Source organism: Setaria viridis, chromosome 2 (genome assembly GCF_005286985.2).
Source record: "Setaria viridis chromosome 2, Setaria_viridis_v4.0, whole genome shotgun sequence".
Taxonomy (NCBI): domain Eukaryota; kingdom Viridiplantae; phylum Streptophyta; class Magnoliopsida; order Poales; family Poaceae; genus Setaria; species Setaria viridis.
In genome coordinates, this window is record NC_048264.2 from 32,733,508 (window position 1) to 32,758,075 (window position 24,568).

Below are 24,568 nucleotides of genomic sequence, written 5' to 3' on the forward strand. Positions count from 1 at the left end.
AGAGACTCAGAGTACTAGTGTAGTAGGTCCATCGTTTAGCACTAGACAGAATGAAATTGACAATACAAATGATGAGGGCATCTCTGCCCAGAGTTCTGAGCAATCAAACAATTATTTCGTCATCATGGGACATTGGGAAGCTGGGGACCGGATGAACGTTTGGATCCAATTAGGACCGGGTCTGGGTCTGGTAGATCATTTGTTTTGCAAAGGGAAAATTGAAAGTTGCGAGATTTCGTGAGCATAGAAGTCCAATGCATATGTTCTTCATATGACATTGAACCTATAACACTTAATATGGTTTCTCACATTTTAGCATTTCTTAGCTTGTAAGCTGAGAATACGGGAAAAAAAACTTTGTGGGACACATGTGGGCATACCACGCATTGCGCGTGTGGACCTAGATAGGACACACAACATCTCATATGGCGTCGGCATTAGACGTTCGGTCATGCGCTTAGAGGGGGCGTTACGGGATATTTGCCCAAGTATGGGTAAGTTGGACCGATGAGAACATTAGGTCCTTTGTGGGAGGGTGTATATGACAACCGGCCCAATTTGGTTGTGGCCAGTACTGGCCCATGAGTGTTGTGTGCGTATGTTTAGTACCAATTTGCTAGCTGAGCGTGGGTGGAACGAACATATAAGCCTTTGTCCTACAGCCATAGCACCTTCGAACTAATCACAAAGCAAGGATGGAAGCCCAAGCCATGTCACACCCTAAAATTTTTGGATTTCAGGATGTGATTAGAAAAATAATTAAACAATAATTTTCTCATAATTTTAAAATTTTCCAACATTTCTTTTCTTGACTGGAAATTTAGTATAGGGAAAATAATTCGTTGTTGTTCAAAATTAAATAAGGTTGTCCCGTGTGTGTTGCATTCATGCCGATGCATCTTGGTGTTTCATGAGTGTAAAGGTTTTAAAGTGTGTTTAAACAAAGTTTAGGTTTATCTAAAAGTTTTCCAGATTTTTTTGGAGTTTATTCTCATTTTCCAAGAGCTAAATCTATTTATTAGAAGGCTCTATATTATTTTTCATGAGTTTCAAATATTTTATTTGGACCTCACGTATCTCAATATATCTCTAAGAATTTTCTTGAAATTTTTGGAGTATTTTTTGTGAATTAAATGAATTTTCTAGATTTCTCTGAATTTTTCTTTCACTGGAATTATTTCTGCAAAAGGGAGAAAAGAAATCCTTTTCTTCTAGGCCGAGCATTGGGCCCGACCCACTCCTAACCAAGCCCAATCTTCAACCCAGTTGGAGCCTATCTGCTCAACCTCGCCGCACGGCACGGCATAGCAGCTCCGCCACCAGGCCTTTCTTGGCATGCGCACCACGCTAAGACGCGACCCGCAGCCTTATAAAGGGCGAAGCCCTTATACCCTATTTGCCTTGACGCCCCCGCTCGCTCCTCGCCTTCCTCACGCAGCGTTGCACCACCACCGCCCGCAGTAGCAACCGGAGTAAAGCATTGCAGCCGGCTGCCAACCCGCTCGATTCCTCCTCCTCCCTCGACCGCTGGACGTCGCTGACACCACCACAAGCTTACCCTCGTCAAGATGAAGCTTTGCCGCCCAGTCTTGAAGCCCCTCTGATGCTTTAGCCCCGGCTTCCGCGTGAAGACCTGAGCCACCAACGCCAACTGCACCACGCGCCTTCAAATTCCGGCCGCCTCGGTCTCTCCCTGCCGCCGGTGAGCCCGCCTCTAGACCTCCTCTTCCACTTGAGCAGTCGCACTGAGGCCCGAGCTCCTCGTAACATTGTTGATTTCATCTTCTAGAGCACCACTGGCCATCACTGACTCACCACGCCTGGAGAACCACTGGAGGAAGTGGACGTCGCCAGGAAGTCAGAGCTGAGCCGTTCGTCCGCTAGTCGCTTCCTGTCCCCGACATGCTCCGGAGCGATGCCGTTTTGAAGAAAATTGAGCCTGTCGTCACCTCCTCCGTCCGCCTACAATTCGGGCCAAAATCGTGGACCTTCACCGCTGGTGAGAACACACAAAAACCCTTCTCGGCCTCCTCTCCTAGTTGCGTCACCTGCCTGAGCCCCTAGGTCACCGGACCGCTGGCGCTTTCACCGCCGAGAGCCGTCCATCGGCCATAGGAGTCAGCTCTATGAGCTTTTGCTTCAAGGTCCCTGAAGAACCTTGTATTGTTTGGCTTATTTCTTATGTCTTTCCAATATACAGAAAGGCTCCTGGATAGTTTAGGTTTCTGCAACCCAGTCCAACCTAAGCACTTTAACAAATCTAACCCTATGCATTGACCTAATAGCGAGCACTATTCCATGTGTCTTGCTAATCTTCCTTGCTAGCCCTCCAGATCTCTTGTTAATCACATCTAGATCCCTCAAACCTTGTTTAACCTATCCCTCCTACGTTTCAGCTAACATAAGCTACACGTTGGTAGCGATGTTGTCCATCATGCATGTTTTAGAAAATAAATTTAATATTAATTTGATTAATACTTGTTAAACATGTCTTCTATAATTAAAATCTACTTAGTTTTATACACCGCTTTTTCATAATAAATGTTAATTTGGTTAATGCTTACCTTCATATGATTTTCTAAATAAAAGCTAATTAGGTTGTATATCGGTTTTTATAAACTGATATTAATTTTCTTAATGTTCAATATTGAATCAACTTCTCTAATTTTAAGTTGATTAGGCTTTTATACACACTTTTACAAATAAATATTAACTTGATTAATACCAACGTGAATATGCTTTCAGTAACAATTTGATCCCCTTGAATCATATACGTTTGGATGTTTCACATAGTTTAGCCTTTCTAAAGTTAAATGCTTAAATGGTATAATTTATACTTCAATATTTATAGTTAAAATACGGTTAAGCTATAACTCAGTTTTTCTTAATTATTGATAAAATGACTAATGTCAATATGAATATGTTTTCTAAATAAAGTTTATTTAGCACAACACGACATATGTATTAATTCGATTAGCTATTTTCACCTTTCTAAAGTTAAGTGTGTAATTGGTATATATATGAATATTTATGAATAAAACTTGATTAGGATTTACCTCAATTTTTGCGAATAAAGTATAATTTGCATTAATTCCAACTTAAGGTATTTTCTTTCTAAAATATATGTTACATAAGTTTTGCTAATTAAAATAAACCTAGCATACAGTCTTTTGTGCTCTCGTAAACGCAAATCTTTTCGATAGCCGTCCTTTATCAGGTTTAGCTCAGTATCTCTTTTGTAGATCTAGTCTTCTATAAAGCTTTAGATCTTTCCGGTCCCAGTTCAAGCTCAGACCCTGTTCTTTCATAAATCAAACCAAGCCTTTCCTTTTCAAGCATGGTTTGTGTGCTTCAATGAGCCAAATAGTTTATCTTAAAGTTTCTGTTCTGCCTAGTAGACCTATGTTTATGTGAGTAGTTTTGTGCTGCTCATTTCCCTATTTAGTTGTCTTATCATGCTTGTTTCATGTTCCTCTTAGAATCCTATTTGTCAGATCCAGTTCATAGTTGTCCTGTCCTAGTTGTCTCTTTTGTGAGTTAGCTATGTCCTTTTAGTTCTTTGTGGTCAAATCTTTTGCAGCCATCTCTTTAGAGCCAATCTTGTTAGTTTGTTTCTCCGCTAACTAGTTTAGTTTTGCTTTGACTAGTTTGTTGTCCCAGTAGCCTAGTTGTTCTCTTTGTAGACTAATTTTCCTCAAACCGTAGTTTAAGCTTTTCTTCTATGCTTATTCGATTAGATGTCTTATACATTCTCTGTGTTTCTAAAGATAATTGTTAAATTGGCATAACTTGTACTTGAAATTTATAAATAAAATATGATTAACTTTATCACATTTTCAATATTCAAATATACTTTTTGTTAATTACAAATAGGGTATTTCTCTGGAATAACCTATGTGCAATTTTTATTTAATTAAAATGGATCAAACATATAGTTTTTTTATTTTTATTTTTATAATTCAAACCTCTCGATAGCTTTGTCTTTTCAACCATAGTTCTGTCTTCAACATTTCTTTTGTCGCTTGCGTGGCCATAGAATCAAGCCCTATCCTTTAGTGTGCTCTTTTAAAGCTTTTCTTTTGATTGGTGTTTTTGTTCTTAGTTGTGTTTGTTTGCTTGCTTGTTTATGTATGCTTGTGCCGATCACTGCTACGAGTAGAAGGAATGCCAGTCCAAGAGATGTGAAGATCCCATAAGTTTGAAGGATAAGAGTATCAAGAACATGAGTTGAAGACTCTGAGTATTGGATTTATTTTGCGAAAAGGCAAGTGTCCCTAACCATCCTTCTGTCTATGCTTATTATTAATACCATAATAATTTTAATTGGAACATGGAGCAACCACCTAGGAAAACAGTGCAACCACAAGAACTACATAGCTCTGGTCTTCGCTAACTAATTAGAGGACTCTAGTGTTGGATTGGTGATAAGAGGGGGCATGTCTAGCAGAACCTCAAGCATTTGAACACACTAGGGAAGTCTTTGTAAATGCCTCGTAGCGTCCATATGCAATCACACCTCGGTAGTGTGATAAGTGCCTACTTTGCACAACATAGTTGGGTTTAAAATTCTCTTAAATTTTTACGTGACTTGTGGGTAAAGTTGTACAACCTCTGTAAAGTGTCTAAAACTGATATATCAATCATGCTCACGGTTAAGAGCGGCCTGGATAATCACATGATTAATTTACTTGAAGTTAATATTAAATCGTTATTCTAGTTATTTCTTGTGGTCTTACTGAGTACCAACTATAAGTGTACTCACCCTTGCTAACTACTACTCAGAAGAAGGTGTGTGAAGTTACTGAAGTTGGTGCTAGGCGTACGAGACCCCAGTCGATTGCCAGTAAAGTTTGGAGCCTTTGTTTCTAGGATTAAGCTGTATATCTCTAATAGACTCGTAAGTCATTATTTACCTTTACGTGATATTGTTACTGTTATTCACTCATGATGTTACTATATATATGAAACTAGATCCTGACATACATATAGGTAGCATTCGGTTTTATTTTTAAAACCGGGTGTGACAAGCCATAACTTGAAATTTTAGCCTAAATCTATAGAACAAACTATATATGTCCTCCCCTCCTCTCAGGTATCTTGGATTGATGTAACTGAGCTGGTATTGATCTCTTCAATCATGGCAATGCCTATTTCCTCATGATGTCTCTTTTACCGTATCCCTTGTATTCATCTCTTGCGTTGGGCTAATAAGTCTACTAGGTGGGTTGAAGTGTAGGCATATGTTTTCATGATTTCTCATTCAAACTATCTTTTTCATGAATCAACTCCTTCCCACTTGGGCTTGCATTTCCTATCGAGTGTGATCACCAGGACCCTCTGTAAGGAAAATGGCCCTAGGTCATAGTGATTTTGGTATTAATGACAACATAGTTATTGGGACTAATGTGTTTGCAAGATGTACATTTTAGGTATTTTATAGGACCTAAGGATGAATTTCAAAGCCATCAAAATAACAAGAAAAAAAAGACTTAGAAGAATTCTATGGCATCCAAATGACAATAAAAATTCTAAGGTGTGCAAATGATGGTTAGAAATCGGGACACAGACACGTGAAGAATTGAAATGAATCTTGCTGAAGATAGTGCATCGACGTAATCATTGATTCATACGGTGATGACAAGGAAGGTCACTGAATTAGTCAGTGGCCATAGGAACAGCAGCAGTGCCAAGAAAGCGTGCACTGTGTACATCGACCATTCGGTGGACACAGTGGATCACCATTGAATTAGTCGGTGTGATCAGCTTGGCTTGCGATCAGCTCAAAATCAGCACTGGAAGTTTTGAAGCCTATTTATAGCCTCACCGATTAATACGGTGGGAATAGGAACCATGGCAGTGGATGAGTCAATGATGATCGGCGAAGGAAGACAACGACTGAGGAAGTCACCGGACCATTTGGTGATGTTCAAAAGGTATCACCGAATTCGGTGATACATGGGGCGTCAGTGGCTCAACAGCTAGCTGGATTTGACCACTGATCCATTCGATGGTGCACACTAAGGTGCACTGAACCAGTTGGTGACTGTAGCTTTTATGGTCATTGGAGCAACGACTAGCTCTTGGAGTTGGGGCAATAAATACCTATTGCCCGGTCATTTGAAGAGTGTTAGAGCTTAGAGAAGCTATAGGCTTGTATTCCACATATACACAAGTGCTCTATCCACCAAAATGCTCGAAAGAAGATTAAGGCCATTATCATAAGGTTTAGGTTTTGTTTAGTGCTAGTTTTGGCCTTTTAGCACATTTCTTTAGGGATTAGCTTAGAGTTAGACGAGCTTTACACACCTCATTGCTATTGATGCTTGCACGCACCAAGAATTATAAATCCAGAAGCTTGTAAATCTTGTGAAACCCTCCAACCATATTTGTGGAGTGCCCACCGGTGCATGTGAAAGCGAGGAGAGGCTCTTGGTATTTTGGCGAAGCTCTTCCAAGTGAAGAGCGGCGAGGAGCATCCAGAAGAGGCTAGTGTTGATGCTCTTTTTGACACACTTTTATCCCTGTTTATCTTCAATATTAGCATACAAATGATTAGCGATGAAAACGGACAGGAACGGGCAGGATAACCCCTTAACCGTGTCCTGTCCTATATTTTTTCACCGGGGCCGGGAATGGGAGCGGGACAGCCAGGAACGGGATGGGAAGCGGGATAAAAGGGTATACAGAAACGAACAAATGTGGGTGGTAATAAAATGGAAATGGACGGAACCGGGACCATACGCCGGGATGACTTGACATGTTCCAAATCCAACACCAGTGTAACAACCCTAGGTTAGCTAAACCCTGTTCAAGCCTAAATGAAGCCATTAACAGGAAATTAAACAAGTCAAGGGTCAACTTTGGCCCCTAAGAGCTTAAAAGTGATTAAGCCATAAGTTAAATTTTTATATAAGAACCTGAAATTTTGTCCAACTAAGAGTTGTTAAACTCATCTTTTCTAACAACTTTTGTATGTGGCGTTTGAGTTGAATCTGAGCGGAAGACGTTCAAATACTCGAATTTCAAATCAGTGACGAAGTAAAGGAAACATGAAAAATCCAAACTTTGGAGCCCTTTTTCTCACATTTCCAAATGTAAGATCAAGCCGAACCTTATACAAAACTTTTAGACTTACAAGCCTTTAGCAACTTTGATTATTGGAGCTAGGCCAAAATCTGCACAAAAGGGTATCAAAAACAAGGTCAAACACACCTAAAATGGTCAACCCTGACAGAAACGTGAAATCGTTCCAAGTCTGAAATTTCCAGATTTTGCCAAACTTTGACGTGTTTTATCTCATAACCGGTTTGTAATCTGAGAAAAATCCTTTAATAAAGTTTGAACTTGGTTCGAAGGCCTACAACTTTGCTTAAGTGTGAGCGTGGTGTTCAGTTCCAGTTTTTGAAGATAATCGCGCTCGAAGATCAGCCCATCTCATATCCCGCGAATCCCGTTCGCGCCAGAGCGTGCTCAGCTCGCGTGCGCGCACGTTCCGCTCATCGCCCGCCCCGTGGCGACGGTCCGCTCGCGCCGCGCCCCTGCCCAACCCACAGACGCGACACGACGTCTCGACGCTCGCCCGCGGCCAGTAGAGCTCCGCGCGCCCTGCAGCTCCTCTGCCTCTCCTTGTCTCGCCTGCAAGCGCGGTGCTCTGCCCCGCGACGTCGCGCCGTGGACCGGACACCGCCGCCTCCGCCAACCAGAGCTCGGGATAGGACACCTCGAGCGCTCGCGTCACCAATCGCGTGAGCCAGAGAACCCGCTCGCCCGCGCACGCGAAGCCCTGCCCTATCCCGCGCGCCTTGCCAGCCTCGCCCTGCACGCCTGCCGCACCGCCCGTCGACGCCAATGGCCGCCGCCATGGCCTGTCCACCCAGCAGCACGTGCCTCGCTCCACTCTTCGGCCCCAGCAGCAGAAGCATGCCTCGCCGCGCCTATAGAACGGCCCTGCCCCGAACCTTTGCCTCCCCAAACTACAAGCTTCAGAAGTTTTTCCCCATTGCCGAGCTCCAGCACCTTCGTGCGCTCACCGGCCAAGTCCTCCGTGCCTTGGCCGTTCCCTCCAATAGCCCATGCCTGAAGCTCCTCCACTTCCTCAGCCACACCTTCAACCACTCCCCGTTGTCCGCCGTCCATGGAGCCGCTGGAAATCGGAGTTTTCCCCAACTCCAGGAACTCCACCCGCCGCCCCTTTGCCTCACCATGAACGCCCCTCTTCCAGCCATCCTCGTCGCCAACCAACCACTAAAACGGAACCGTGGTAAGATATTGATCGTCATGCTTGCGCTCGTTTTCCTTTTGGGTCAACTTTCCGCGCTCGTTCCCGCTCATGTCGACGGCGTTCCTCGCCGCCCGCGGAGCTCCTGTGCGCCGCCCCCTTCTTCCCCATCTGCGCCGCTCAGGGAGTCCCCTGACCTTGGGGAATGGCACCACCGCTCACCCCTAGTGCTGCTGCGCCGTTTCCCCTTGCTCCCGGTCGGACTGTGTGCGCCCGTGTGTGTTTTGCCGTGCCTGTGCGCGATCTGTTCCGAGGAAGAAGAAGGGCGAGGGCACGGTTGTGAAAAGAAAAGAGAGTCAGGGGTTATGGGTTAAATGGCTGATTTTATGTTTGAAGGTGGAATTTGTCCAGGGGTGTAGGCGCAAAATCCAGGGACCTCTGCGCATTTAAACCCTAGACTTGGGGGCTCGAGTGGAAGATTGCCTCGAATTTTCTTTTTCCTTAGATCTAAAAAGGCTAAAACTTTGGAAATTCGTAGTAAATTGTAGAAAAATCTTAAAATAGCAAATGAAGATTTTTTGGAATCCTTGAGTTGTGTAGTTTCACACAAAAATAAGTTTGCACCGGTATCTATTAGAATTAATGTTATATGATTTAATCCTTGTTTAAGCTATTTTAAATCATAGCAAATCACAGAAAAATGCTAAAAAGGTAAATCCAAATCTTAAGTGCTTGTCTCAGAGACTAGAAGCTTGGGAAAAATAATTTGGATCCTAGTTCAGATGTTAAGCCTCTGTTTTAATTTTATAGCTACAATCTAAGGTTTAAATTATCTTTGCACAATATTTAATCTAGAGAGGAGAAAAATGTGAAACCACATGGAGTGGATCAGTGATGAAGTATAGTTCACAAGGAAAGTATGAAACCTTATCTGAAACTAAATAAAACCCACTCTTCTTTTTAGAGAGAGATAAATAGGAGTAATATGTATAAAATAGATGTCCTTCTTTAAAAATCATGAAAAATTCACCAAAACCTCTGTTTTACCCCTAGACCCCACTATTTAAATTTCATATCCAGATTGATTATGGTTTCTGTTTTAAAACAAGTTAATTGCATTCTACCTTACGGTAATATACCAATTTTAATTATTTTGTGCACCTCTAATGGACCCCAATTTTTTGCAGTAGCTTAGTAGTAATAAGGATAGGTTGCTGGTAAAGTTTCACCTTCTTTTGTTGCTGTTTGGTTAGTCAAACGAAATTTGGAAGATGAACCGGCTTATATTTGTGTGCAATAAAGAAATCGTTAATTAAGAATAAAGATAAAAAGGATATATTGGAAGAGGTACAAAAAGACATTCAGAAACTTAATGAACTTTCTAATCTGAAGTTGAGTCAATGTGTTTTATATTTATGAGTACACAATCACCATCAAGGAAGCTGAGCGTTTAAATCATGAAAGTGTTGTTTTTACACGAAATCGATAAGTGTGTCTTGCAAGCAAGTTTCTTTATAATAAAATGTGAAATGCCATTCAGATCATCAAATCAAAGTTGTCATCTCATTGCATTGCACCTCATGTAGAGTTGAACGTCACTGACGGCACGTACGAGCTGCACCCGACGCCCGAAGAAGAAGACGTAGCGGATCAGCACCAAGCCGGAGTCAAGCCCGTGCCAGAGCAAGCCGAAGGCCAATTCGCTAACCCCGAGTTTGAAGGCAAGCCCCGGAGCATGATTTCCTACCTTTAAATACTTGCAACACAATTGATTGCTTTGATTCTGCATTTACATTTTTAGGAATTGATTGAAACCGTAGATGCATGAATTAGTACCCTTTGATCTGAACACTAGTATGATAGGCTGAGTAGTTGCAATGCTTAATAGGACTCAGTAAAAGTTGAGTGATTTCCTGTCACTCGCGAGTTATAGGAGTTGATTGCTTTACTTATGTTGCAACTATAAGGACGATGGACGGTGCCGGACTAAGGTCGAGATGTGATAGTGTTCGTGATCAAGTGTTTGAAAGTACTAATCTCATACCTAGTATGAGATGGGGAAGCCTAGTACCTGATTGAACCGGGATGTGAGCGCATCGTTCCACTATCTCTGGAAACTAAATTTTCCCCTGGTGCATCATGTGGTGATAAGTGCGGTCATAGAACGGCAGAGGCCGGGTCTATGGAGCATTGTACCAAGGGAAGTGGGCCCGACACGGGTCTGGAAATTGATGGGGACGACGAACAAGTGAAGCGACCCTTCGTGGTGCACGGATGTCGTGAGATTAGGTTCGCCATGCATGGTTAAGAAATTCGAATCGTCTGCCTCTCACAGTTTGGGACTACTTGATCGCTATGCTACACTGAGTAAGAATGGAACTTGATGGTGATGTTAATATTAATGCTTGTCATAAATTGCTTGGAAATTTTGCTTGGTTAGTATAGTGGCTAACTTAGATTGTTAAATGAACATAGAACCTATGGCTAAAATATTGAAAGTAAGGACCCACACTAGTTGCTTTTGGCAAAAACCAAACCTAGAGCCAAAAAGCTTGCATGTCTAGGTGTTGGTGGAATAGTACCACCGGTCGGTTAAGTCTTGTTGAGCGTAGTCGCTCAGCCTTGTTGTGGCACATCTTTTCAGGTGATGTTGACGCCCCTGAGTTTGCTGCAATTGGCACTTGGCCTCTCCAACTTCCTCCTGGTTGGACGGTTGAGTGGGATCCCTCCTCGGACGGTGAGGACCGGGATCACTGATGTCATGATCGGCTTCATCATGATATCCTACAATGATGTTAGCTTCCGCCTAGTTATTTCTGTTGCCTGAACTCTGCAATTTATGTTTGAATTTCGAATTTGATGTTGTAATAATTTGATGCACTTATTTAATCTGGATGGATTATTGTAATCTCTGGAACCACTCACCTTCGTCTGAGCTCTGCTTTCTCGATCCTGAGTTAAGTGGTTTATCGGATGAAATCCGACGGGCGACCAAGCTGACTTGTTTAAAGTACATGATCGCATCTTAAGCGACTTAAGTGTGCTTTAGCCATGTTAATTTGGACGGTTCCGCCACAGCCAGCTGCCCAGCAAACCAACACCAAGCGCTAGCAAACCAACACCACACGCCACCAAGTCTGCAAACAGCAAACCAACGCCAGCTTCCTAGCCTCCCAGGCACCCAGCCAGGTAGCCAGCAGCCACATTGCATCAACACCACCCAGCAGCCACACCAACAACAGCCAGCCCCAGGCAAATAGGCAACAGCAACTCAGAAAGACATAGACAATATACAACAAGCTAAAAGTCCACAAATATTTTTAGTTCTAGTCCACAAATCAGACACAAATCACAAATGAAGACCACAAGTCCACAAATAGTTTTAGTTCTAGTCCACAAATCAGCCACAAGACAGTAGACATCCACAAATTTCTTCCAGCCACAAGATAGTAGACAGCCACAAATTTCTTCCAAACTGTCACAACTCACCCTCTCAATTCATCTCGTATGGATCACTTTCTATTCCTTGTTTCTAAAAGAATCAAGATATAGTGTTTAGTATGCTGAAATAACAGTAACGGTAACCATAGTGATTGAACAGTTCATCACTACGAAGTATTCTAAACATAAATCGGGCGAGACATACCTCATCATTCAGGGGGTTCTCAGGTGAGATAGGAGTGGTCTCTGGTGGTTGAAGGTCAGCCAGAATAGAAGGAATATATTTGGCATCTGAACAAATAAACACATCACAAATAAACACTTCACTGCACGGCATCCTTCTCCACTCCTCCTTCGGTCGGGAATGGCACGCGGCAGGGGGCCAGGGGCCAGTGGCGGCAGGAGGCCAAGGGCATGCCGCGTGTGCCGGCGCCCGGCGGTGCAGGCGTGCGGGGGCAAGGGCCCAGGGGTAGGCTGACGGCGGTGGTCGTGCGGGGGCCTACCGTGCAGGATTGTGGGCAGCGGGCGTGCCAGGGGCAGGTGGCGGTGGCCGGTGGGCGCACCGCGCACGCACACGCGGAAGGGGCCAGGGGGCCAGCCAGAGCCAGGGGCTGGCGGCGGCAGGATGTGTGGGTGGCGAGTGGCGACTGGCGTCTGGCAAGATGCGAGAGCGAGATGCAAGGTAGAATGGGGAGTTCAGAGTTGCGACGCCGCCAAGCCTGAGCCCTGAGACCTTGAGACGCCAGGCAACGAGTGACCTAGGGTTGATTGTTGGGCCTGGGCCGATTGGGGTTTGGCAGGGACGAATGAGGTAGTGGGCCTATCCCAGTTAATTGGAAACGGGATGAATACGGGACCATCTTGGTTGAAAAAAGGATCCTACAAATACGGATGGGATACCCCCTCAACCGTATACCATACTCTTACCAGGTACCCCTATCCCGTTTCCCGTACCGTTACCAGACTTTACCGTCCCGTTTCCGTTTATCTCCAAATACGGGACAAATACGGTAAAACGGACGAGCGGTAACGGGATTTTGTTCATCCGTTTTCATCGCTACAAATGATATCATGGGTATTGATCATACTCAATAATCGGGCTATTTTTGCATATGCATTGTATTTTGGAGGACATTATGTTTTCGCAAGAAATTGGACTTAATTGGAGCATAATTGAATCAGGCTCAGAACAAGCAATAACCCAAAGAAAAATGAAGCCCAGGCCCCAAAAAGGGCCTAGGCCAATCGGCCTAGGGTCCCCAAGGCCCCATTCATGCTTATCTTCACGCGAGGACTCCTCTAAGATGACTAAGAGGCTAAGTTTCACAATATATGGCAAGTTAACTTCGAGATCAAGATGAAGGCAAGCGGCACTTTGAAAGTTATCAAGATCCATCCTTATCTCGAGGTTATCATCGAGCCAGGCCCACATGCAAGTGAAAATAAGGTTCCTGAACACCAGAGGAGACTTAAGCTTGAAGAAATTGGAGTTTTGAAAAGTTATCCATGAGATCAAGTCAACCCTAGAGATATTCACGCAGCCCAAGATAGCATGATCTTTCGATGCAGATTAGGAGACATAAACAACCTCTAATGAAGAAAGTTTGACTACCAAAGTTGTGGCGATTGTTGAGAGCTTTGATTTGAACATATGGAAAGCATAATTTGAATTATGGAGCTAGGAGATATGGCCCCCGAAATATAAGTTGTGCAGAAAAGTCTGAAATCAGACAGATTATCTTGCGACGCTATTTTGGAAACCTTAACTTTATTTCCTTCCAGGGAAAGCAATGAATACCAAAGTTGAAGATCTTTTTGTGCTACACAATTTAGGCACCGGATTTGCCCTATTTGGAGTCCGAACGTGGGAGATATGATGTCAGGAAGGAAGGGCTACGTAAAAGGAAATTTTGGGTGAGTCAGATTTTATGGAAATCAAGGTTGCTTAACTCTCAAGTAATGAGCTCGTGCAAGGGAAGGTGGAGCACGCCCCAAGGCTTCCCCAGGGTATAAATATGACCCCCTAGGCACCCCCAAGAGGGGGAGTTCATATTCAAAGCAGAAGAAGGCGAGGAACTTGAGGGTCAACCATCTACAGAGAGCTGAGGACCGTGCAGTTGACCGGAGGCTAGCTTAGGCTAGGCTCTGGCCGGCGTGATCACCCTGCGAGGAAGATCCACGCTGAAGTTCTGGATCTAGGATTCACAAGTCGTGGGTATGGCCTTGGTGGAGATCTTGTGATGAACAATCATTCATGGTAAAGTAATGGATGAGTTCTGATTCAATAGCTATCTATATGTCTCCTTTTATGATTTCTCCTATTATGAGTTTGTTTATTCCAATTTATTTATGTAGTAGATTGCATAGGGTGTTCTTATAGTCATGGTGACTAGAATTGCATGCCTGATCTATCATAACTGCTAGACATGTGCTTTTTATTCATGCCCTTAGACGGCTTGTGCTGATAGGCAGGATCGTGATAGGATCTGATGCTGTATAAGGTGGGAGTCTTCGGGAGTCAGACTGGAGGTGGTAATTTAAAGATACTTTGAATGAGAACCATGTGTTTGCTTGCCATCTAGCTAGAACTACAACATATGCATATATATAGTCTAGGCTTTGCTCTAGATGATTTACCTCTTGTTCATATCTGCTCATGCTTCTAATCTATCCATGTCTATTCATACCTATTCACAATCACTTTGCAACTTGAATCATGTTCCCTGATGCTTAGTTAGTCTAGATCATGTGACCTTGTTTCCACGAGTTGATAAACCGTGGGGGAATACTCTAAGGGAAAAGCTAAAACTGATTAGTGCGCTTGCAGTTCAAACTGGTGTGCTTACTGCCGTCAACAGCTAGGCAGAGACCCATTTGCGCATGGGGAAGGCACGTCGGCTATCCTACAGAGTTATTTGACCAGCGAGCTTTTCTTGCGTAGACATTCCCTTTAAGAAGGGATCCAACAACAAGGACTAGTGGAAAACTTTGCTTTCTGATACCTCGGAAAAATTGTCGTGTCATCGTGCTGGGAATTTGCCTTCCCTACCTCATTCACCTTCTACATTTTATAGAATTGCCATGTGCAGTTTATATGATTGGAACCTAGGGTACAAAATTCTTTTACGGTAGCGATAGCAACGCATAGAAAAAATCTAGTGCGTATCTAGATAGAGATTGAAATAGATTTTTATGTGTGCTTGGAGCTTTAGTTTTTAGAACACTCAATTCACCCCGCTCTTAGGGTGTCACGGTCCCTTCACCATCCATGGGCATGGCTACCTCAGTGTTCTCATTAGTCAACACCAGAACGTATATACATGGATGTAGAAGAGGGAAGGCAATAATGCCAGTAGTGGAAGACGGGAGGAGGAAATGCTAGATCCGAGCAGAGGAGGTCATCCCAGGCTGATCGAGTGGATAGGAAGCCACGACTGCCAAGACTGACGTGGAGGATACCAAATAATATTAGAAAGAATTCGAACTTCTACCACAACATCAAGAGGCATTCATACCATCACATACACATAGGGAGAATATTTATGTATTGTTAGTCAATCTCAACAAAACCACAAGAGTGTAACTTAGCAGCTCTTCGATGCTATCCTATGCAAACAACAACATTGATCATGCATTAGCCTGAAGATATTGTTAGCATGTTGGTCTACAAATATTTTGAATTGATTGCATATAAACCAAGAGTTAAAAGCACAAACAAGAAACTTTGTTAAAGAAATATGGTTTTTCTATTAGAATAATATTGGAGCCTATAGATTTTTTATATAACAATCATGAACTCATCTTTTTAAGGTTATCCTACCTATTTTTGTAAAAATGTTTAAAGCATATTTTATGTCTTCAAAAGTATTAACCTAATATAGCTTGTCGATTGCCATCTTTAAATATCTTTAACTCATAAACAAAACTCCTAGAATGTTATCAAAATCTAGTAGATATACAATGTCTGCGATATAATATAGAGATCACATAAATCTTGCTACTTTAGTACTTTTAAAGATGTTTCTTGATAAATATTTTATATACAAGAGAAATTTATGTTGATACATAAAAAAAGATGGCATGTGTACTTTTAAAATGGTCATACAAGAGCACCAGTTATTGATTCATATTTGCTTAGATGAATATGTGTGATCAGTTATTAAATACCTATATATGTTAACCGAGCAGTGACTTTCTTGTAACCAAAATCTAGGAAGTGACACGTCGTTTATTATGTCATGAACCATGATGAGAGTAGAACTATGAACTCGCACAACGTTCAAAATGTACAAAGCTTGTACTCCTTATGGAGATTACATGCTCATATGTATTTAGAATTGTTGATTTTTCGGTGCGTTGTTAAGAATGGTGGTATTTTAATTTTTTAAAAAATCTTCATTTTCTTTAATAATCATGTATCATAATGACAAATATTTAAGAACAAAATATGAATATTATCACTAGTAGAGAATTGGCCTTTAGTCCCGGGTGGTAGGGTGCATATCTCCCGAAAATCTATCCGGGCCGGGATAAAAGGGGGGGGTCTTTAGTCCCGGGTCTTTCAACCGGGAGTAAAGGTCCCCCTTTAGTCCCGGTTGGTGACACCAACCGGGACTAAAGGGCTTGCCACGCCAGGTGCGGGACAGGCCCTTTACTCCCGGTTGGTAAAAGCAATCGGGAGTAAAGGGTGCCCCTTTTGTCGGGCATACACCCCAGGTCCACGAGTAGGCCTTGGACGGCCCACCAAGGGACGTACTCGGACAAGATCAGAACAAGGATGGGCGTATCCTACTCGGACTAGTCAAGTATGTTTATGGAAAACTACTCGGGCCATTACCGAGTAGAACTCTATAATAGTACCCGACTAGGACTCAGACTTGTAACCCTGCCCTCCCGTGTATATAAGGGCGGGTAGGGACCCCTCTCAAAGGGAGAATCGGGATAAGACCTGGACACCTCAATACAAACCAACACACAGGACGTAGGGTATTACGCGATCTAGCGGCCCGAACCTGTCTAAATCGCGTTCCTTGCATCACCATTGATTCCTTGATTCTCGATGACCCTTACCGCATAAAAGACCACCTAGGGTACCCCCTAGGCGGGTTGCCGGTCTAAAACACCGACAGCTGGCGCGCCAGGTAGGGGAGCTCGTCGAGTTTCTCAGCGCGAACTCAATGGCAAAGGTCATCATCAGGCCCGTTTTCTTCATCGAAGCCAGCGCCATCTTCATTTTCGGATCCTGGCTTTGCGTCGCCGAAGGCTCGGGATCGTTCCGGTGGCAGATCGTCGACGTTCAGGAGAAGAAACCAGAAAATCTGATCAGAAAAAACCAAGATTTCAAAGTCGACGAGTTCGAGTTCGACTATGCGTCGGATTCGACTTCGCCTCGGACTACTCCAACCCTCCGCTCAGGGGTCGGGTGCACCGGACCCCAGGACTCAGGATCGAGCGAGGCGGAGTTCCACCCTCAAGGGGTCGGGCGCATCCGACCCCGGGACTCAGGGTCGGGCGAGGCGGAGTTTCACACACAAAGGGTCGGGCTCAGCCGACCCTAGGACTCAGGGTCGGACTCGCCTCGGACTTGCCGGTCTCAGCCGGTATCCAAGTCAGTTTCGACTTCAAAGCGGTTCCCGCACGGACTCCGCAACGCAACCAAAGTCTACCAAGGTTTTCTTGCTCGAACCCGATCCGAACTCGGGCATGATGAAGACGTCGACTCCGACTCGTCCTATTCACCAGAGATACCATTATCTGGTCCAGCCCAAGGATTGGTAATAACTTCGACATCACAAGGCAGATTTGTCCACTGGCCGGGATTGCTACCATCTCTTCTCGACCGTGACCACGACTCGCGCCTCGTCGCCCATATAGACAACCTACCATACCAAGAAGGCGTTCCACTCACTTCCAACCGCGAGGAAAGTTCCGTAGAGATTGCAACGTCAAGCTCTGGAAGCTACTACCCGGACAGGGAGATACTTGTTATTTCTCAGAATAACAACCCGGGTACTAGCCAGAATAGAACCCCCAGGCGGTTAGCACAAATCGACAGCATCTCCGAGGATGAGTCTACAACTGACGCCCCTCATGGTGAAACATCCGAGCAGCGCAACCAAAGAAGGGCGCGCAATGCTACTCGAGCCGAGCGACGACAGTTGATGGCTACAAATATTCCCATCACAAACCTTGAAAGGGCTTTCAACGCAGTACAGGCTCAGGAGCACAATACTCCACTCGCGACTATCGCCTCAATCAACCTTTTAACAACATTGATGCCTCAGGATAAGGATAACACAGCTACAGCTCAACTCGTGCAGCGCGGCAACGGACTGATCGCACAACTCGCAGAGCAAGCTTACAAGCTACTCGACAAAGAATCACCAATCTCGTCTGTTCCTCGTATCACATCTCATCAAGAAGGTAGCAGGGGAGCTGCAGACAAAAACGCTGCCCCACGAATCGATAACACAGTCAACCAACCTCGGCAACACAGCCAAGGTCCAAGCAAGCATAAGGCCCATGCTCGACATAAGGATGTTGGTGAGGTCAGCTGCACCAACTCGGTTAAAAATATCCGTCCTACTCGGAATAACCACGAATTGTCCAACTTCAGTGATTTGCGAGAAATTCTCAACAGTCGGCGCGAACGGGAAGTTGACAGCTACAACCATTTTCCTGCTTTCACAAACCGGGTAATGAAAACAAAATTACCCGATAAGTTCAAGCCAACCGGAATCACCGAATATGATGGCAAGCAACACCCAATTCAATGGCTACGATGTTACTCGCTAGCCGTCCAAGCAGTTGGGGGCAATAACAACACCAAAGTTATCCATTTGCCCATATGCATGGAACCCGTACCACTGACCTGGCTTGAGTCACTCAAACCCAAGTCCATTGACTCTTGGGCAGACTTGACAAAGGCTTTCACCAACAACTTCGCCGGTTCCATGGCTAGACCAGGCAACAAGATCGACTTACGTCAAATTATACAAAAAGAAGGTGAGACCCTACGCGACTATCTGCGACGGTTCTTCGAAAAAAAGGCTACCATAGTCGACATCTCCGAAACAGACGTCATTGAGTGCTTCCAGAATGGACTCTATGATCGACGAACATACCAAGACTTCGGTTGCCGACGACCAGCCGATGTCAAAGAACTCAAAGTCATGGTGCAACAGTGGGCGGATGAAGAAGACAAAGAGCGAGAATGGTTCGGCTCCCACCGTAACCGCGAACGCAACAACAACCAAAACAATGACCCAGATAGAACTCGGCATAACGATGCTCGGAACACCTATTCGAGTAACCCCAATCGCAAAAGGAAGCCCGACAACATTGTTGCCGCCATAAAAAAGGGACACCGCAGAAACGATGAAGGGCCAACCTTCACTGCGCTACTCAAAAAGCAGTGCCCATGGCATCCGACTAGCAAGCACTCGGCGATCGACTGCTACAGCATGCGCGAGTCATGCAAGACTTACCCGCACCAAAACCCCCTGAAGAGTACACCAAGAATAGAGATAAGGGTAAGAGTAAAGCCCGCAATGACGAAGATGAAGAAGGCGACTTCCAGATAGCTTCAAAAACCGTCAACGTCATTTTCGGCGATATCCCAGGCACTGCATCCAAACGAGCCAACAAACTCGTACTCAGGGAGATCATGGCCATCGAACCAACAGACCCTACACTGTTAAAATGGTCAGAAGTTCCAATTTCTTTCAGCAGAAAGGATCAATGGACAAAATTTTTAGAACCAGGCTGTTTCCTACTAGTCCTGGATCCAGTTGTGGAAGGATCAAAGTTAACCAAAGTACTCATCGACGGCGGAAGCGGCCTCAACGTTATCTTCGCCAAGACATTAAGGAAGATGTGCCTCGACGTTACTGAAATGCTTACCCCAATGGATTCACCTTTCTACGGCATCGTGCCTGGAAACGCGGCTATACCACTAGGACAAGTTGTCCTTCCAGTCACCTTCGGCACTAAAGAACATTACCGTACCGAGTACATCAGATTCGAAGTCGCAGACTTTGAGACATCTTACCATGCTATACTCGGACGGCCAGCACTCGCCAAGTTCATGGCCATACCACATTATGTCTACCAGGCCCCAAGGGGGAGCTCACGCTACGAGGAGATCTACGACGATCCTACGAATGTGACACTGAAGCTGTGGAAATTGCTGCGACTACTCAAGCACCCAGTCCCATGCAACAAGTCTTCACAGCTTCAAAGAAGCTTAATCTAAACGAACTAGAAATCCCGAAAAACAAGTCCGGGTCTACAAAGGTGAAAGCCGCCAGTGAGCAAGACTTCAAATCAGTTGACCTCCAGACAGGTGATCCTTCCAAGACAGCCCTGATCGGAGCAGGGCTGGATCCTAATAGGAATTCGCGCTCGTCAGCTTCCTTCGAGCTAACCATGATATCTTTGCTTGGAAACCGGCTGGCATGCCAGGTGTGCCCAAGGAACTGATCGAGCATTCTCTCAATGTCGATCCCAAAGTTACTCCAAAACGGCAACGACTACGCCGGTTTGCTCAGGACAGACGAGAAGCAATCAAAAAAGAGTTAGCCAAGCTACTCGCGGCAGGGTTCATCAAAGAAGTCTTTCATCCTGACTGGCTCGCCAATCCTGTGCTTGTTCGTAAGAAAAGCAACGAATGAAAAATGTGTGTTGACTACACCGACCTCAACAAACACTGCCCAAAAGACCCTTTCGGGCTACCCAGGATCGATCAAGTGGTTGACTCCACCACTGGGTGTGCTTTGCTATGCTTTCTCGACTGCTACTCCGGCTATCACCAGATAAGCCTCAAAGAAGAAGATCAAGCAAAAACAGCATTCAACACGCCCTTCGGAGCTTTCTGCTACAAAACAATGTTCTTCGGACTAAAAAATGCAGGAGCAACTTATCAAAGGGCCATACAGATGTGCTTCGAAAAGCAACTTCACTGCAATGTCGAAGCTTATGTCGACGACGTCATCATCAAAACAAGAAACCGGGAGGAACTCATTGCTAACTTGGAGGAAACTTTCTCCAGTCTTCGTGTTTTCCGATGGAAACTGAATCCTACTAAGTGCGTCTTTGGAGTACCTTCCGGTAAACTACTCGGGTTCACCATTAGCCATCGCGGCATTGAGGCCAACCCGGAAAAACTCTCTGCCATCACAAACATGCAGGCACTAGCCAGCATTAAGGATATGCAGAAACTCACAGGCTGCATGGCCACTCTCAACCGGTTCATCTCAAGACTTGGAGAACGGGGACTACCTTTCTTCAAGCTTCTCAAACGCCAAGACAAGTTCAAATGGACGGAAGAGGCAGATGAGGCACTAACACAACTCAAAGACTTCTTGTCAAAGCCTCCCGTACTCACCGCTCCCTCTCCGAACGAAGACTTGCTCCTATACATCTCAGCTACTACTCATGTCGTCAGCACGGCAATAGTAGTCGAACGGTCTGAACCGGGCCACGCTTACAAGGTCCAACGACCTGTCTACTTCGTCAGCGAAGTACTCTCGGACTCCAAAACTCGGTATTCACCGATACAAAAGCTCTTATACGCTATTTTGCTCACCTCCCGGAAGCTGCGCCATTACTTCCAAGAGCACAACATCACAGTCATCTCCGACAACCCGCTCGGCGAAATTCTCCACAACAGAGATGCCACGGGTAGAATCTCCAAATGGGCAGTTGAACTCAGTGCTCTCATGTTGAACTTCAAGCCAAGGACAGCCATCAAGTCTCAGACTTTGGTCGACTTCATAGCTGAATGGACTAAAAATCAAGTTCCAATACCAGTCGAACGACCAGAACATTAGATAATGTACTTCGACGGAACCTTCAAACTTGAAGGAGCCGGCGCAGGCGTATTACTCATCTCCCCCAGGGGAGACCAGCTCAAGTACGTGCTGCAAATATTCTGGGAAGCATCTAATAACGAAGCCGAGTACGAAGCACTGCTACACGGCCTTCGCCTCGCAATCTCCCTCGGCATCAAACGACTACTGGTGTACGGCGACTCTCTAGTCGTCATAAACCAGGTCAATGACGAGTGGGACCGGAACAAGGACAACATGGACACTTACTGCAAAGAAGTCCGTAAACTGGAAAACAAGTTCTCAGGCTTGGAATTTCATCACATCGTCCGCGACAACAACGTTGCCACCGACGTTTTATCCAAAATGGGCTCAACTCGTGCAGAAGTTACAGCAGGAATTTTTGTACACGAACTGCGCAAGCCGTCCATACCTGAACAAGTCACACCACCAGTAGTCCCGGCTGCTGATGTCTCCCGCAAAATCATGATGATAGAAGTCGACTGGAGGACGCCCTTCATCGACTACATCAAAGATCACCAGTTACCATCCGACAAAAATCAAGCTGAGCAAACCTTCCGGCGAGCAAAAAAAATGTTCTAGTCGGAGACAAGCTCTACAGGAAAGGTGCATCACCTGGAGTACTCATGAAGTGCATCACCAGAGAATATGGCCAAGAAATCCTAGAAGAAATTCACAAAGGAATCTATGGCAACCACGCCTCCTCGAGGACGCTAGTTGGTAAGGCTTTCAGAGCAGGTTTCTACTGGCCAATGGCTTTGGCCGACGCCAAACAACTAGTTCGGAAGTGCAAAGGTTGTCAATTCTTTACAAAATAGCAACATGTACCGACCTACAAGTTAGTCACAATACCTCCAACATGGACGTTCGCCTGCTGGGGGCTCGAGATGATAGGTCCATTACCAACTGCGCCAGGAGGATTCAATAGAGTACTCGTGGCAATCAACAAATTCACCAAATGGATCGAGGTCAAACCAGTCACTTGCCCCAAGGCAGACCGAGTCCTTGACTTCTTGGATGAAATCGTACACCGCTACGGTTTTTCCAACAGGATTATCACAGACCTAGGGTCAAACTTCAATAATCAAGACTTTTGGGAATATTGCGAGAACAGCGGCATCGACGTCCGCTATGTCTCGGTCGCTCACTCGCGAGCCAACGGACAAGTCGAGCGTGCTAATGGCATGATACTCGACGCCCTGAAGAAAAGACTACATGACGTGGGCAACACCAAAGGTGGCAAATGGCTCAAAGAGCTACCAAATGCTTTGTGGGGCCTCCGTACCCAACCGTGCAAGACTACAGGGCTATCACCGTATTTCCTGGTATATGCCTCGGAAGCCATATTACCCGCTGATGTCATGTGGCAATCACCATTCGTTGAACAATACGACGAAGAACTGGCAACAGAAACACGACGAACAGATATAGACAGTCTAGAAGAAACAAGATGCGCGGTACTAGTGCAATCTGCCAGGTACCTTGACGGATTAAGGCGTTACCACGACCGCAACGTCAAGGAAAGATCTTTCAACTCGGGCGATATGGTCCTTAAGCGTATCCAAGACACATCAGGGTTGCATAAACTCAATTCACCATGGGAAGGTCCTTACATCGTATCAAAGGTTACGGGACCCGGATCTTACAGACTCCAAGAGCTCTCAGGAGAACAAGTACCAAACTCCTGGAATATAGAACATCTCTGTCGCTATTACCCATAGTGGCATCCGAGTAATCACTCCAAGGCAATAACTCATGATTATTACTCGGGCTAACCTCCCGACTACCGACTTCAAGATATCTCAGCTTCGACAAGAGTTTTCAGCTTAACAAGGATCACTGCCCTGATACAAAATCTCCGTATCAATATTCCTTTACTGAAACAAGGATACATCAAGTTACATACGAGTACAAGTACTCGGAATACACAAAGACTACAAGCAACTGCCTACTGGCGGGCTGCATTTAAGCCTCAGGCTTTTCTATATCACAAGGCCACTCAGGTCTGCCGACCACAAAGGGAAGGGCCCACACGCAAGGAAGCTACACAAAACGCAGCCATATCCAGGTCCTCTACCCAAGGCAACGCCAGGAACTCCAGCATTGCCACTGCCTTGACAGCGGTAACGATGAATCCGGCATGACGCGCCTAGAGGGAACCAAGGCTGCTCTTTTGCTAGCCTTGCGGAGCCAATCCAATCTACGGCCACACCTCCACCTCTCAGAGAGCGGGATGAAGACCGCGGCACTCATCACCCATCACTCACGACTTCCAGCGCGTACTCCACTGGATCACGAGCTGCAAGATGAGGCGCGTGATGAAGCCTCCTATGAGGATTCTTCTAGCATTGTAGCTATCCCTACGAGCGCAGGAGTCTGTGAAGGGAAGGTGACCTCAACCTATGAGGAATCTTCTAGCACCGGTGCACTCTTTGATGGCTCTCTACACTCAAACAAAAGCAATCGAAGGCAATCCATCGCTACTCAGGAACTTGAGTTGGTTCGCTCACTAGATGGCTCTATTTATAGCCAAAAGCCACAACTACCACAAGTCCAAGAGTTACTATGCACCCATGATCAATGTCTGACAACTCCTGACTCTGCCCACGTGACGGTACTTATCCCACAAAGGACAAAAGAGTACAGTACACCCGTGCATCCACAAAGGACAAAGGACTGCAGTACACCCGTGTCCCTCAAAAAGCAGAGTACTCGACAGCGTTGCGACTACTCGACACTCGGAACTACTCCAAGTCAAGCGCGGCCTACGCTCACTCCATTATCTCAGGGGCTCGGACTACTCCGATCATCTGCTCAAGGGCCAGGTGCACCCGACCCCAGGACTCGGAGTCGGGCGAGGCGGAGTTTTCCCCCTCAGGGTCGAGCGAGGCGGAGCTCCTCCCCCAAAGGGTCAGGCTCACCTGACCCCAGGACTCAGGGTCGGACGACGCGGGGTTTTCCCTTGAGGTCGGGCGAAGTGGAGTTTCCACCCTCGAAGGGGTTAGGCTTAGCCGACCCCAAGACTCAGGGTCGGGCAAGACGGAGCTCCTCCCCTAGAGGG